At 38.1% G+C, this 15,843-nt stretch overlaps 1 protein-coding gene across 2 annotated transcripts in view; it reads right to left on the bottom strand.

Annotated features, from left to right (window-relative positions):
* LOC149224944 (sphingoid long-chain bases kinase 1-like) overlaps nt 1–15,843 on the bottom strand; it is a 381,298-nt gene that overhangs the window by 258,625 nt on the left and 106,830 nt on the right. The gene's annotated exons all lie outside the window — the stretch shown is intronic.

Genomic DNA, 15,843 nt, shown 5'->3' with positions numbered 1-15,843 from the left:
CTCATAGGGATTACTTGTCTGCTCGATGCTGCCTTACATTGCAGGTTAGCTCGACTCTCTGTTTTTCTGCTCCTTGCTTCATTGTTCTTTCGCCTCCTCTCTTTGTCCTCATTCTCTGTGTTGTGTCTATTCATGGCTTAAAGCCAATCTGTCTCATGACTGCTCGCCTCCTCTTCCGCCCCTTCGGTTCGCCTACTATTGTTCACTTAGAGTTCCCTGCCTCTGCGTCTTCGCCAACGTCTCACAGGGAGTGGCCACTTGTCCTCTCACGAACTATGCCAGCTCTTCCTCAACGGTTCGGTTTTTCAGTTGCACTGTGGAATGACTCATCCGCCAACTCAGCGGTCAAATCAGACTTCAAACTTCTCTACGTCGCGGCTTAATCCCCTGTCAAATCCGGTTCCTCCATCGGGCGCAATCTCCACCGTCAGATCTGGAGCCCCCAAATCCTACGACATTCGCTCATTTCGTGCGGTTGACTTGCTCGACCGTTAGTGCGCAATGAGCGGTGGTTTTCTCTCTCATCCGTCAGAGACGCATCGGGCACTGAATGGAATCGCTTGTTTTTCTCCAAATCTGCTTACCGCCCAAGGATGCCCCCGATATACCGCCAATTTTGGAGCGCATGTCCCACCTTTCGCCTTAGCGCCTTCCCCACGATTTCTCGGCTTCCATGCGACCGAGCGCTTTGGGGCTTTTTCCTTCTTGAGGGGTTTTTCCCAGCTAATTTCACATCAGAAATGGCCTCCGTTTCCCAATCTAGGCCTCCCAAGTGCCAGTTTTGCCTCCTACGCAGTCTCCATGGGCCTCGGTCAGTGCACTTTGATCAAGGTCCTCGTCGTTCCTTGTTGGCTACAAACTGCCACCATCCAGAGGTTTTCCTGATCGCTCTTTATCCATAAATTTGAAGTCTGTCCCGATTTGATACAGTCATGGCACTTTGATTATTTTTCATGGATCCAATTCGGATCACGGCCTTCCCACTGAAAAAGCTTTTGGACCACCAAAAGTTGGTTTTCAAGCATCAACTAAGTGAGGGTACGATTGTCTCACTTGTCCAATCTCTATCCACTTTGCACTACTCGGCTTTGAACCCTTGAGCCCAATTCTGAGGTACTCAACATCTCCCCTGCGCGTCGTCCTCACCTTCCTGTCCAGCACTGTGTCTTCCTGCAATTCATTAAGATATTCAAGTAGCAGGTCATCAATAGAAGGCAATTGACTCTGCTCTTCGGGATCCTCAATTAGTGAAGGTTCAAATAGCCTCAAGCAATCTGCATTCACGACTGAGTAGATGTGCATGTAAGTTGGTAGATCAAGGCGAAAAGCATTCTCACCAATCTTCTCAAGTATCCTGAAAGGTCCATACCTGATAGGCTTCAGCTTTTTACCTTCACCTTGCATCCTGTCCTTGCTGATGTACAGCCAGACTTGGTCACCAACTTGGAAACTATGCTCCATCTGATGCTTGTCATGCCTTGCCTTGTATTTGGCTTGGCTCTTTTCCAGTTGTTCCTGTACTGCCTGGTGGATCTCTTGGATCTGTTCAATGAACCTAATTTCCCTGTCCACATCACTGTGTCCCTCAACTGCGGTGTCTTTACCAAAGACAAAATCCAAAGGAGACCTTGGTGTGAAACCAGAACAGGTCTCAAAAAGAGATCTCTGTGTAGAAGAATGTTTTGCTCTGTTGTAAGCATGCCACACATAACAAAAATGTTCATCCCAAATCTTAGGATGCTTGCTGCAATATCCTCTGAGTAAATGGATCACTGTCCTATTGACTACTTCAGTGTGGCCATCAGTTTGTAGATGAAAAGCTGTGTTTTTCTTCAATTTTGTGTCCATCAGTTCCCACAAACTTGACCAAAACTTCCCCACAAATCGGGTGTCTCGATCAGATACAATGGAAGTGGGTAATCCAAAATGAACCCATACATGTTCAAAGAACAGTTTTGCAGTTTGTTCAGCTGTAATCTGTTTATTACAAGGTATCAAAATACACATTTTGTTGAACCTATTCACAACAACATATAGGTAATCATGACCTTTCCTAGATTTAGGCAGTCCTCCAACAAAATCCATGGAAACACTTTTCCAAGGGTGAGAAGGAACTGGTAATGGAGTGTACAAGTCTAGTTTTCTGTTGCTTGGCTTGATTTTAGCACACATAGTACACCCTCTCACATATCTAGAAATTGTCTCATTCATTTTTTGCCAATAACAAAATCTTTGGAGCTGTGCAACTATTTTACTTACCCCAAAGTGACCTGATATTAAAGAAGTGTGTGCTTCTCGAATTATCTTTACTCTTTCAGTTTGTGGAATGCATAACTTCCAACAATGGGCAAAGAGTCGGTCCTTTACATGGTAGTCCAATTCTTCTACTCTTTTGCCTTGACTTAAAGTTGCATATACATCTTTGAAATCTATATCTTGAGCATATTGTTCATTGTAGCTCTCATGTGACACAGAATTATGCTTAAGTATAGTAGATGCATTTATAATGGGTCTAGATAACATGTCTGCAACTTTATTATGTATGCCTTTTTTATATCTGAAGACTAATGAAACTGTTGTAGAAAACCCATCTATCTATAGTGTCTCGATTGTTGCAATTTAGTTTGGGAGTGTAAACACTGAAGTGGTTGATGATCAGTATGTATTACTGTCTCTTTGCCCATTAAGTAATGTTTCCACTTTTTCACACTCTGGACTAATGTATACAATTCCTTATCATATGTAGGATAGTTAACTACTGCAGAATTAAATGTTTCAGAATGATAACATATGGGTTTACCGTATTGTGTCAACACTGCTTCCATGGCATAGTCACTGGCATCTGTTTGGATCTCAAATGGTCTCTGAAGATCAGGCAGTGCTAGTACAGGTGTTGTACTAATCTTTTCTTTCAAGGTGTCAAAGGCTTTCTGCTGTTTGCCTCCCCACTGAAACACCTTGTTCAATCCTGTTAAAGCATGTAAGGGAGCTGCAATTGAGGAAAAGTTAGAAATGAACTTCCTCCAATATTGTGTTGCTCCTAAAAAGCTTCTAACTTCTGTAGCAGATTTGGGTTTAGGCCAGTTTACAGTGACTGGCACCTTAGAGGTATCTATCTTCAATTCACCACCCCCTACTATATGACCCAAATAATTTAGAGATGTTTTGCCAAATTCACATTTTGAGAGTTTAACATGAAGTTTTTCTCTTTTCAAAACATCTAATGTCTGCTTAACATGCTTTAAGTGTTCTTCCCATGTTTTGCTAAAAACATGGGAATGTCATCCAGATACATAATAACAAAATCATCAAGAAAAGGTCTAAGTACATCATTCATTAATCTCATGAAGTAGCAGGAGCATTAGTTAAGCCAAAAGGCATAACCAGCCACTCATACAATCCCTGCTTTGTTTTGAAAGCAGTCTTCCAAGCATCTTGTTCTGCAACTCTGACCTGATGGTATCCATTGTGCAAGTCCAATTTGGAAAAATAAACAGCGTCCTTCAATTCATCTAAAAGATCATCTATTCGAGGAAGGGGATAATGATTTTTTATTGTTATCTTATTCAGTGCTCAGTAATCGATGCACATTCTCCACGAGCCATCTTTCTCTCACCAAAACGATTTGTGGCCCACATGGTGATGTGCTAGATCTGATGAACCCTTTCTCGAGCAACTTCTGCACCTGCTTCTTGATTTCAGCATTCTCTAAAGCAAACAACCTGTACATTCCAATGTTAGGCAATGGAGCATCTTGCTGCAAAATAATATCATGTACTACTTCCGTTTTGAGTGGCAAACCTTTAGGTTCTTGAAACAAGATATCATACGCTGAAACAACATTTTCTAAATCAGTTCGTTGTTCAGCATTACAGCCTTCAAATACATGGGTTTTATCAGGTTTCTTTTCCTTTACAACCATCAGTAAGAATTGCTTACATGAATTTATCATTCGTTTCATCTGCCCTGAGTTTATGAGAGTACAATTAGTCTTGAGCTTATGAGCTCTTATGAAGTATTCGATTCCATCTTTAACAAGTAGATACTTGTTCTCAGCTCTATAGAAAATAGCTTTTCTGTCATACAAGTAAGGACTTCCTAAAACAATTCCACATATATCCAAAGGAATTATGTCTAATTCGACCTCATCTACAAATGCTGACCCAAAAGAAAACTTGAGTTTGCACTGTCTAGTCACTTGTAGTTGTGCTTTATCATTCAACCATCATAATGGGTATGGTTTCTTATGAGGTGTAGTTACTAATCCCAACTTCTTTACAATTGCTTCAGAAATTAAATTTACTTGTGAGCCACTATCAAACAAAGTATCAATCTTTTGATGTTTGGAAATAACTTGAATATGGAAAAGCTCATGTCTTTTTCTCTCATTTTCTTCATCCATAATAAATTGTGCAGAATTACTAGTAGATGCTTCAGAATTCTTACCTTTTATACATGTGGCTGCAAGAGTTGTTTCATCTCCTAAGTCTGACCCCAAATCTTTCTGAATAGCTGCAGCAGTCTTCTTCTTCTTTCTCTCGAACTTCTTAGGTCTCAGCTCTGGATGCAAAATCCAACAGTGCTCATCATCATGCCCATCCTTTTTACAGTGAGTGCATGAAGCTTTGCTCTTCTGTGCAGTATTAGCCTTCCTTGCTTTCCATTTCTGCGTTCTTTTCTCCTTATTCTTACTTACGGTGGGTTGGGATGCTCCCCCAACTTCTGGACTTCCATTCTTTCCCCTAGCTTCTAGATGAGTAGCTTGTACAAATACCTCATCTATACTAGTGGGATTAAACATGAGGATAGTGTGCCTCATGTAGCTGTGTAGACCACCAATGTACTTCAACGAAGTCTCAGGTGAGTCTCATGAGATTCCTAGAATCAATGCTCTCTTTCTAAATTCTTGAATATACCCTTGCACACTTTTCCCTTTCAGCTGTCGAAGAGTTTTCCAACTCATCATGGCTCGCTGCATGTAGGCCAATGGATAGCACTGTTTTTTGATTGCAGAAACAAATTCACTCCAGACAAAGATAGTCTTACCATGTCTCTTCAAGTCGACTTGGGCCCTGCCTTCCCACCAAACCAAGACAGTGCCTCCAAGGCGTAGGCTTGCCAGCTGAATGTTGCTCTTGTCTAATTCAATACTCTGCACTCTACAATAAACATCAATTTGTCTAGTCCAATTGTCCAACTTTTCTGCATTCAACTCTCCATCATATATAGGCAAATCAAATTTAACATCTAGTTTGATCAAAGATGCTTTTCTTTTATGTTCAGGGCTATTAGGAGGTGTGAGAAAGTGTTCTTCTTTCCCTTTTCCTTTTGAGTGGTCATGGAAGAAGGACTCATCTTCTCCTTTGTCTTGTTTGGAGCCTGATGCATCTTCATCCTTATGTTTTCTAAAGTCCTTATACATTTCTTCTACCATGGACCTTATGGCTGGGAAACTATCTATGAATTGAGGGTCTGGCCCTACATAGCCTTCTTCTAGCATTGTCTTCCGAGAATAGACTCTCCCAATTTCAGGATTAGTTTTGACCAACTCTCCTTCTCCTAATTTGAGCTTTGATCTAGTTAGCATTCAACAGCTAAACCAACACAAGCTTGTCTAACCTTAACAGCCTTTTGCTCTGATACCACTTGATTTGAAAATCACTCATATGTGACCTTAGTTAAATAATTATTATATGAAGGTATTACAGATTCATGTGCTGGTGTGTGTCTATGTTATTTTAGGCAACGGATCGATCAAATTGCAAAATACACAGACATTGGAAAAATGGAAAACAATAAGGAAAACACAGTAAGCAAATGCAAGAACACAATAATTAATAAGGAGTTCACCCTATTCTCCAGGGCTACATCTCCAGTCCAGCTTTCAGTAGTGGCCTTCTTTTATTGTGTCTTTAAAGCAGAGAATTACAATGAGGAGCTCAATTTGAGTCTCCTGAAACAGAGAATGTTTGGTAGGATGGTTCTTGGATCCCCAAAGCCACTAGAGTGCACAAAATCTTTTTCTTGCCAAATCTTGACCTCTCTGGTCTTTAATGGGAGGAGCCCAATGTGGTACTCAATTCCCCACAGATCCTCACATGGATTACTTGTCTGCTCGATGCTGCCTTACACTGCAGGTTAGCTCGGCTCTCTGTTTTTCCGCTTCTTGCTTCACTGTTCTTTCTCCTCCTCTCTCTGTCCTCGTTCTCTGTGTTGTGTCTGTTCATTGCTTAAAGCTAGTCTGTCTCATCACTGCTCACCTCCTCTTCCGCCCCTTCGGTTCGCCTGCTACTATTTGCTTGGAGTTCCCTGCCTCTGCGTCTTCGCCAATGTCTCACAAGAAGTGGCCACTTGTCCTCTCATGAACTGCGCTAGCTCTTCCTCAACGGTTCGGTTTTTCAGTTGCACTGTGGAATGACTCATCCACCAACTCAGCGGTCAAATCGGACTTCAAACTTCTCTACGCCGCGGCTTAATCCCCTGTCAAATCCGGTTCCTCCATCGGGCGCAATCTCCACCGTCAGATCTGGAGCCCCCAGATCCTACGACATTTGCTCATTTCGCACGGTTGACTTGCTCGACCGTTAGCGCGCGATGAGCGGCGGTTTTCTCTCTCATCCGCCAGACACGCGTCGGGCGCTGAATGGAATCGCTCGTTTTTCTCCAAATCCGCTTACCGCCCAAGGATGCCCCCAATATACCATCGGTTTTGGAGCGCGGGTCCCGCCTTTCACCTTAGCGCCTTCCCCATGGTTTCCCGGCTTCCATGCGATCGAGCGCTTCGAGGCTTTTTCCTTCTCGAGGGGTTTTGCCCAGCTAATCGCGCATCAGAAATGCCCTCCGTTTCCCGATCTAGGCTTCCCAAGTGCCAGTTTTGCCTCTTGCGCAGTCTCCATGGGCCTCGGTCAGCGCGCTTTGACCGAGGTCCTCGTCGTTCCTTGCTGGCTGCAAACTGCCACCGTCCAAAGGTTTTCCTGATCGCTCTTTATCCATAAATTCGAAGTCTGTCCCGATTTGATACAGTCATGGCACTTTGATTATTTTTCATGGATCCAATTCGAATCAATCATAATGTGAATTTCTAGATGAAAAGCTTTGCCCTCTCATGCTGCTTCCTCTCGAATTTCTTCCTCTATTAGCAGTTCCACGAGATTTCCATGGACTTGTGTTTGATGATTCAGTGGCTATAGTATTAACTGCCATGGGAGCTCTTGCTCCTACACTTCTTGGGGTAAATCTATTACCATAAGGTGGTCTTGAGCTACTTCCCCTGAAGAAATTTCGGGGAGTCTTTCCTGAAAACCCTGATTGTAGAGGTTTTGCTGGCCCGACATCCTTTTTGATTCCTAGATGTTCTTCTGCATAGTGGCCACATTCTACCGCCTCGGCTACTGATGATGGCTTCCACATCCTAACCAAGGCCCTGATGCGAGGGTTTAACCCAAATATGAAGCGTTCAGCTTGACGTTCATCATAATCTAGGTAGTGAATGTATTTCACAAGCTCCATAAACCTTATTTCATATTCTTCCACTGTTTTATTACCTTGAATTAATGTATGAAAGGCCTTGGCTTGTTGTTCTTGAAAATAAGGAGGTAAATACTTAGCGTGGAATCTTTCCTCGAACAATTCCCAAGGGACATTATCCGTTGTGAGGTGTAATTGTTTTTCCAGATTTCTCCACCAAATCAAGGCACTTTCCTTTAATTGAAATACAAAAATTTTTGTTTTTGAAGAAGAAGAATACTCTCTTAGTTTAAAACATTTGTTCATTCCTTCTAACCATGCCTCAGCACGTTCTCCAGCTCATCCTCCAGAAAATTTTGGGAGTTTAATTTTCTGTAACTCCCTAGAAATATCTTCCTTTGATCTTTTATACTTAGAATTTTTTGGTTCCGCTGAATTGGTTTCTATGGGTTGAGGTTGCTCTTCTTTGGTCTTAGCCATTGTCGACCCTTTTAATGTTTCCAATAAGGCTTCTAATGAGTGCATTATCACGGTCAACTCCGGTGCTGGAGCGATTGGTGTTGATGATGGTCTCGATGGAGACGGTGATGGTGGTAGTAATGAAGATGGTGATGACGACGGTGGTGGTGTTAATGACGGGGTTGCTGCCCGATCACGTCGCCGTCACTAATATGTCCTTACCATCGTAGTGTTTCCCGTATACATAATAAAATTGTAAAAATTTTGAAGTATACTTTCATATTTAACATATAATTTTGCAATTTTAAGTTTACAAACGGGTATAGTTATTTTTGCTATTTTTACCTGCTAGGCAGGTCTTACTGGTACCGAGGTCAAGGAGGGTGGTCTCGCGACCTCGTTGTCCTAATGCAGGGTATTCTATCCTAATGCCTAATAATTCTTAGTAAGATGCATGAGTCTTTATAGATCACAATTTTTATTTCGCAATTTACCTAATTATGTTATAAAATATTTACAAAGATAAATGAGTTGAACAGGAATAATTTTCCTTTTTCCTCATAGCTGGGACATAATGCTCAAAACTAATATCTTAAATCATATTAATATATATATATATATATATAATATATATTTAGAATTTATTTTAATAAAATCTTCATATTATATAAGGTCTCAATATAATATATATAAATGTACCCCTTGTAGGCTCCTTCCATGACTTGATATGTTAAATTGAGCAAGTTTGATTGTTTGGAGGACTTCTATAATTATTATAAAATCATATATTACATTAATTATCATTTATTGATTTTATAAAGTTATGGTACGAAACCTAAAATGTTGGTTCTCCTCTAGGCATCTATCTTATTATTTCACTATGAACATATTCTTGAGACCTTTCCAAACAGTGTGGGGAAAGACTAATTTCAACAATAATATTATAAACTCGCAAATTACTTCAGCTGTAATGGGTTCGACCCTAACCCCGAAATACTAATCTTTCATATGAGGACATGTAATGGTTTTAATATTCTTATACATTACGTATTTATAATATATTTTCATGGTTGTGTTTGATGTAATAAGAGAATTTCCAATTAAATTCGTGGAGTATATGATTTATCACCTACGCTAATTATGTCATAGGAATTTACGAGAGCCATCGACTAGGTGTTTTAACTTTAGCATAGGTTAATAAATTTTAAAAGCCTTTAGACACGGATTTGCTTCATTCCAGATTATAATTCCATTCCGGCTACGATTATAAAATTAGTATTACTGTAGTGATGAGTGATAGACCTATCATTTGTATATATATATAATAGTATATATAATGTGTAAATAAACAGTGGTCCCTACCAAATGCTATAATGCATCGATCATATCACTGGAACTATGGTTATGTTAATTTATATACTTTGAGCATTTAATATTTGCGGAAAACTTATATAACGATAAGTTATTGGTTGATACGTTCTCTGCCTCTGCGGTGAAGCTATCATCATATTACTTATATAACCCTTTATATATGTTAAATACTAAAGGTATATCCTGGTGATTTGGGCACTAACCTAACATACATCATGCGTTCGAAACAAGGGGGAGAATACCCAAAAAAAACCTGAAAACCTAAACCCGATGATTCTTACATTAACCCTTTATATATGTCTAAGAAAAGCAATATTTAATAAATATATTATAAATGTTTCGTCTAAGTGGTGGCGTTGAGGTGGAGTTCTAAGCTATATTGTGGTAGATCCGTAGTTCGAACTTCACGTGTGCCAACTAGGATTCCCAATCGTTGGTATCTGGTTGGCGAGGGTCATGGGTTCAAACTCCGCAAGCCCCCAAACTTGGTTATTTTCCCTACAGACTTATAAACAAATTTTTCTAAATTAAAATGAATAATTTCCACATTCATGGTGTGACGGTAGTCATTTGGTTATGCGGTGGTGCAAGTTTTGAATTCCATTGCGTCGTTTCCAGAACTTTTGATTTAACAAAATCTATTATCATAGCTAGATTTCCAAAATATAAATTTAAATTTAAAATTTAAAATTAAGCAATAATAATATATCGATACATTTAACTACACATATATTAATTTACGTTGTGGTGGAGCGTCCATCTTATAACCAAGAGGTTATATGTTCAAACTCCGCTGGTGGTTGACATACGTCAAACAATATCATATGACACCAAGTGCCACTCACGAAATGGGTTCTCACGCATCAAACTATTGAGAAAGGGTGAGTAAGGATCATGGCATTTTTAGCGCATGGAGGTCTGTAGCTTTGTCGCTGATATTTATTGTGTGGCTACAAACCATTCTCTCTGCTCAATCCATTTTTCTGCTGGCGGAGGTCAAGGTAACGAATCACGCTATTTATACATTTGTGGCTCGATACATCGAGTTCGAATTTGATAATGGAACAGCTACAGATGAGTAAAGAGGCATGGGAAAGACAGAATAATGAAGACAGCTAATGCAAATTTCCTTGAATAGAAAGTATGAATTTATAAAAAAAAATCACAGCATTTATTTATATATGTGTATATATTTTATTGACTATCTGCAATTTCAACTTGTAACTTATTGCCATTGACACTAGGTATGGCAGCCGTGGGCATAAACCAGTTCAGCAAGGGTTTAAACAAATTTACCCAAAAGAAAGGAATTAAGACAAGTGCGTAAGGGTTTACTACTTCGGCTAGCGCTCAATTGTACAAATGTACACACTCTGGTCACTTCCCATAATGACCGTAATGCAGGTGCAAATATATCGTTGCAGATGTAAATCATCGTGCCAAAGTTGGCTTGTTCTCTAAGGAAATCATCTTTAAAATCCTCATCAATGTATTTTATATATATATATATATATATATATATATATATATATATATATATATATTTAAGTTGCATACAGAAGACTTGATATAATACTATGGCTTATTCGATATAACACTATGGCTTATTCATTAGAGACTCTCTTATTTTCTGAGCTTGGATGTACCTTTGCTTCAGCCAGTGTAAAACCTTTCTATTTGTCTATTCATCACTCAAGAGTTCAGCAAAAAAAAAAATTGAATTCAACTGTAACCTTATCTTAGCAAATTTAAATCTGTAAATCTTAACAGACTTAACAGGTCCGAGAGTTTGAACTAAGCTCTAATACCAGAATGTAGGACCCTTAATCTCAAGTTAATTTCAAAATAGCAGAACATGAGATTTTAAATACAGAATTTAAAATAAATTAATTTAATGAATACCAACCTTTCTGCTTTGCTGGCAATCTGTCTACTCTGCTGCAATTCTTGTCCAGCTATCTACTTTGCTGAAAATTTGTCTACTTTGCTGCAATTCGGCTGTGTTACCAAAACAGCCAAAAAACCACCATGTCGAACTGAGTACAACCTAGGTACACAGTTTCAGAATGCTTTCCAATTGAGGCAGTTTGATCCCTCATGCCCAAAAACTCCAGTACAATCAAAACTCAAAACTCTAGAGTGTCTGTATCTCTGTGTTAAAATTGAAAATTTTCTTTGTTTTTCCTCCTCTCTCTTCTCAATATTTCCTTCCTCCTTTTAACTCCCCGTCCACTGCCTTCCTCCCATCTCCGTGTCATTATTTTGATACGTGTAATTTTTATAAAACCAAATCTTATTTGATTTTTATTGATTTTATTCGAATATGGAGCTTTGATTTGATAAAGTTTATTTATTATTTTAATGAATTAATTTAATTTATAATTTTAATTAATTTATTTTATTATTTTATTAATTTTAAATTTTAAATTTTAATTTGTAAATTAAAATTAACATTTTCTGTTAGTTTAAGGATTTATCATATATATAGTGCGATACATGCGGGTCCATGCATACGTAGCTATCGTATGGAGGTCTCGTATGTATGCTAATACTTGTATTTTATTTATAGTTATAAGTGGGTCATTACATCAAGGGCCTAGATCATCCCTCCTTGCTTGGATGAGTGGCCCAAAAAAAAATTGTTGCTTCAAACACTTGAGCTATCACATGCACAAATGAATAAAATAATTCCAAACCCCGAATATATATACAAAATTATAAAACCCCAAATACCCAAGTGCTGCAAAATAAGGGTTAGAAAAATAATTTACAAAATATTTACAAATGTACAATATTTACAAAATCAAATTACAAGCTCTCATTAGCATATTAATTCTTTTTAGCCCAAAGATCAAATAATATTTTTTAAATAAATGACAATGAATGAATAATTTTGAAAGATAGATTGGCCAAAACCCTTCTGCAAAATAATTTACCACAACGAAATCTTAGAGCCCAAACAAAGTCGACTCTTCCCCATAGTTTGTGAACTTGGAGCCCAAAGGTTAGCGTACCTGTAAATCTCTATAATTTTCTAAAGATAAAAATTTTAGATCATATAGTGAATCAGATCACCTAAGATAATTCGTACCAATAGAATGTTCTGATCACCGACAAATGAAATAACAATTTAAAAGTTTATTTAGCACAATATAGGATAACACCTAGCTAACACATACCACAGATCAGCAGATTGAAGAACACCATGAACTCAACCCCAAAGTCTTTCTATTATGATAAAAAAATGTTCCCAACAGAGCAACAACTCAATACCAATGTTACAAAACTTTTCCCATCCAAAGATCATCCTGACAATAGAGGCTAAATGGTTTCTTTATATAGAGAAACCCCTCCAAGTGTAAAATAACGGCTAGTTGGCTTGATTCTCGTCAAAATAATCTTGATTGTTGAAAATAACTTGATCATATTTTAATCTCCACTGACGAATTTTTAATTTTGAGGAAAAATTCGAATTTCTCTTAAAAACATTTCTTTTATTAATCCAAAAATTAATATTTTAGAATAATTTCCTTTAAAAAATAACTTTGACCTAACCACCAAGGTCCAAGGGCCCAAATTTTCTTAAAATATCCATTTTTACCTTGGTGGGGAACCTCCAAAAATTGACTTCTTTTTGACCCACGAATTTTTTATTATTTTCCACTTGGAGAGAAAGTAATCTCTATAATTAATTTTTGACTCAAAATTAATTAATTTTCTAGCTTAGTTTTTTAATTTAATTTAGCCAGAAAAATTAATTAATTAACTCTAGAGGGGATTCATAATTTTTCCACCCTCAAATATTTTATCCATGGTGTCTGACTGCGAGAGACCATACACTAAAATATTTTTTCATCAAGATAATTACAATATCAACCCTTATAATGGGAAATAGAGATTTATACCAAACTTTCAAGACATTACCCAATTTTGCGACACAATTCAATCTAGTATGAAACCAAGTATGCTTGTAATAAAAAAATTTAGCCATGGTGTCTGACTGCGAGGGACATGCACTAAATTGTTCCCAAACACACTTTACAATAGACTCGATATAACACTAGGACTCACCTAAGACCTTGTCGGCGAATCCCACCCTAGCTTTGGGGTTTTAAGTTGGAAGAAAAACTCTGCCAATTAGGTGTGTTTACAAACACACATAATTCGGAGAGGTTAAAAAGCTTCCTAGGATGAAATCCTTTGCTAAAATCAAAGGCTTACCTAGGTGTTGTTACATAATTAAATGGTCATACTAACATCATTTACAATAGACATTGCAGAAATTGGGTTTACAATGATATAATCATGCTGCCTGATGACTTTGACCATTAAAAATTTTGCTCCACTTCCTTGTACTCTGCTTCCTTAGACTATTGACAAAGTGTGGTCAACAAGACCCAAGGCTCCACAATCAACTCCAAGGTGGTTTATCCTCTGCATTCATTGCTCCACGCTCATCTTTGAACAACCTATGTTCTCCAGTGAGAGAGATTAAGAGAGAAGGCTCACGCACATGACCAGCAACCAACCTAGGACCAAAAATATCAATTGATGAACAACCTTTGTTTCTCTTATTGTGCATATATCTATATATATATATATATATATATATATATATATATATATATTTCCTCACCGCCTCCTTGTGTATCTGAGAAAGCAATCCTTTGGCTCTTTGATCCACGAGGGGGAATTGGGTTTACAATGATATAATCATGCTGCTTGATGACTTTGATCCTATATTGCAGGAAACGTGGTACAGAGGTTCGTTTTCGTACGGAAACTGGTACGAAACGCGGAAACACGTTTGGTACGGCTGTGAAACGCGTTTCGGGCTGTACTGCCACGTTTCCCGAAACGGAAACGTGGCCAGTACGGCCGGAAACGCGTTTCACGGCCGTACGACCCACGTTTCCTCATTAACTTGTGTTTTTTAATTTTTTTTTTTAATTTGTTTTTTAATTTATTTTTAGAGTATGTTAGTGACTTCTAGTTGTTTTTAGATGCGTGTCTAAAGTTATAAAAGTGAATTTTTGCCCTAGTGTTGATATGCAGTTCATCAGGAAGTTTGAGGCATATGTAATTCATGGTAATGTTAAATTCTTAAAGTAAAAGTGATATTCTCCTTTATTTTTCATTTTCATCCTTTTACTTAAATTTTTAACATTACCATGAAATGACTCAAGATGTTTGAGAGTGGTTTCGCCCTCATTGGATTTCATATGGAGAAAGTAGAATTTTCGATCTCACTCAAAATCTAGCAGACTTATCTGTTTTTCAGGATTTCAGGATTGGGGGGATTGCAATGTTTCCATTGGATTTTATCATGTACTAGGGTATGGAACTTGTATTTAATCAAAAGAACCAAGCCCTCTATGCAGGGGAAACTCCCAATAATCAAGATCATGTAAGGTACTAGGGTATGAAACTTGTATTTAATCAAGAGCACTAAGGTCGTTCGACTATGTAGGAGGAAACTCCCAATACAACAGTGGTCCTTCTAAAGAATGGGATGTGGATGCAGAAAATCCTGATTTGGATCTCTCTCTTGCAACCTTATAGTCTTTATTGTACTTGCAGCCTCATATATTAATATAAATAAAGGTTAATTTTGAGATTTGGATATATAATAAAGGTTGCTTTTGGATATTCTGATATTTTTATTTTCAGTATGTGATCATTCATGAGTAAATGTGATGTAAATTAAATCTTAATGTTTAAGTGTAATAAATTATAATGTATCATTTATGCTTTATGATTGCACATATATATATATATATATATCGCGTTTCCCCGTTCCAAAATTTAGGGAGGTCGCGTTTCGTACCGCTTCCCGTTTCGAAAACTCGTACCCGTTTCCTCGTTTCGTGTAATCTAGCTTTGATCTTTGAAAATTTTGCTCCACTTCCTTGTACTCTACTTCCTTGGACTGTTGACAAAGTGTGGTCAACAAGACCCAAGGCCCAACAATCAGCTCCAAGGTGGTTTGTCCTCTACATTCATTGCTCCACGCTCATCTTTGAACAACCTATGTTCTCCAGTGAGAGAGATTAAGAGAGAAGGCTCACGCACATGACCAGCAACCAACCCAGGATCAAAAAGATCAATTGATGAACAAACTTTGTTTCTCTTATTGTGCATATATATATATATATATATATATATGTTTCCTCACTACCTCCTTGTGTATCTGAGAAAGCACTCCTTTGGCTCTTCGATCCACAAGGGGGAATGGGCATCATCCTATGCCCCTCACTACCCAAATCGAATCTCTTACCAAAATCTGTCAGACTGTGCGACTGGACAGCCACTGGTGAGTCAGTGATTTAATTTGGTTGGTTATGGCTTCCAAGGTACGCAAGCAAGCAAATTTTCCCTCAGGTTGTGGATTCGTAAGGCAACCCATCCTTCATTCGTCAATTGATTAATTTAAAAAAAAAAAAAAAATTAAATGCTTAGTCAACGTATTAGCCAACCATGGTTGTCCATGCTGGCACATTCATAATCTCATATTACATAAATAGGGGCAAAGCAAGGGATGTTACA

The sequence above is a fragment of the Pinus tabuliformis genome, chromosome Q (genome assembly GCF_031772625.1).
Source record: "Pinus tabuliformis cultivar Carrire ecotype Pingquan chromosome Q, CPIR1, whole genome shotgun sequence".
Classification (NCBI taxonomy): Eukaryota; Viridiplantae; Streptophyta; class Pinopsida; order Pinales; family Pinaceae; genus Pinus; species Pinus tabuliformis.
The sequence above is the reverse complement of the archived record's forward strand: the minus strand, read 5'-3'. Positions and strand labels throughout refer to the sequence as shown.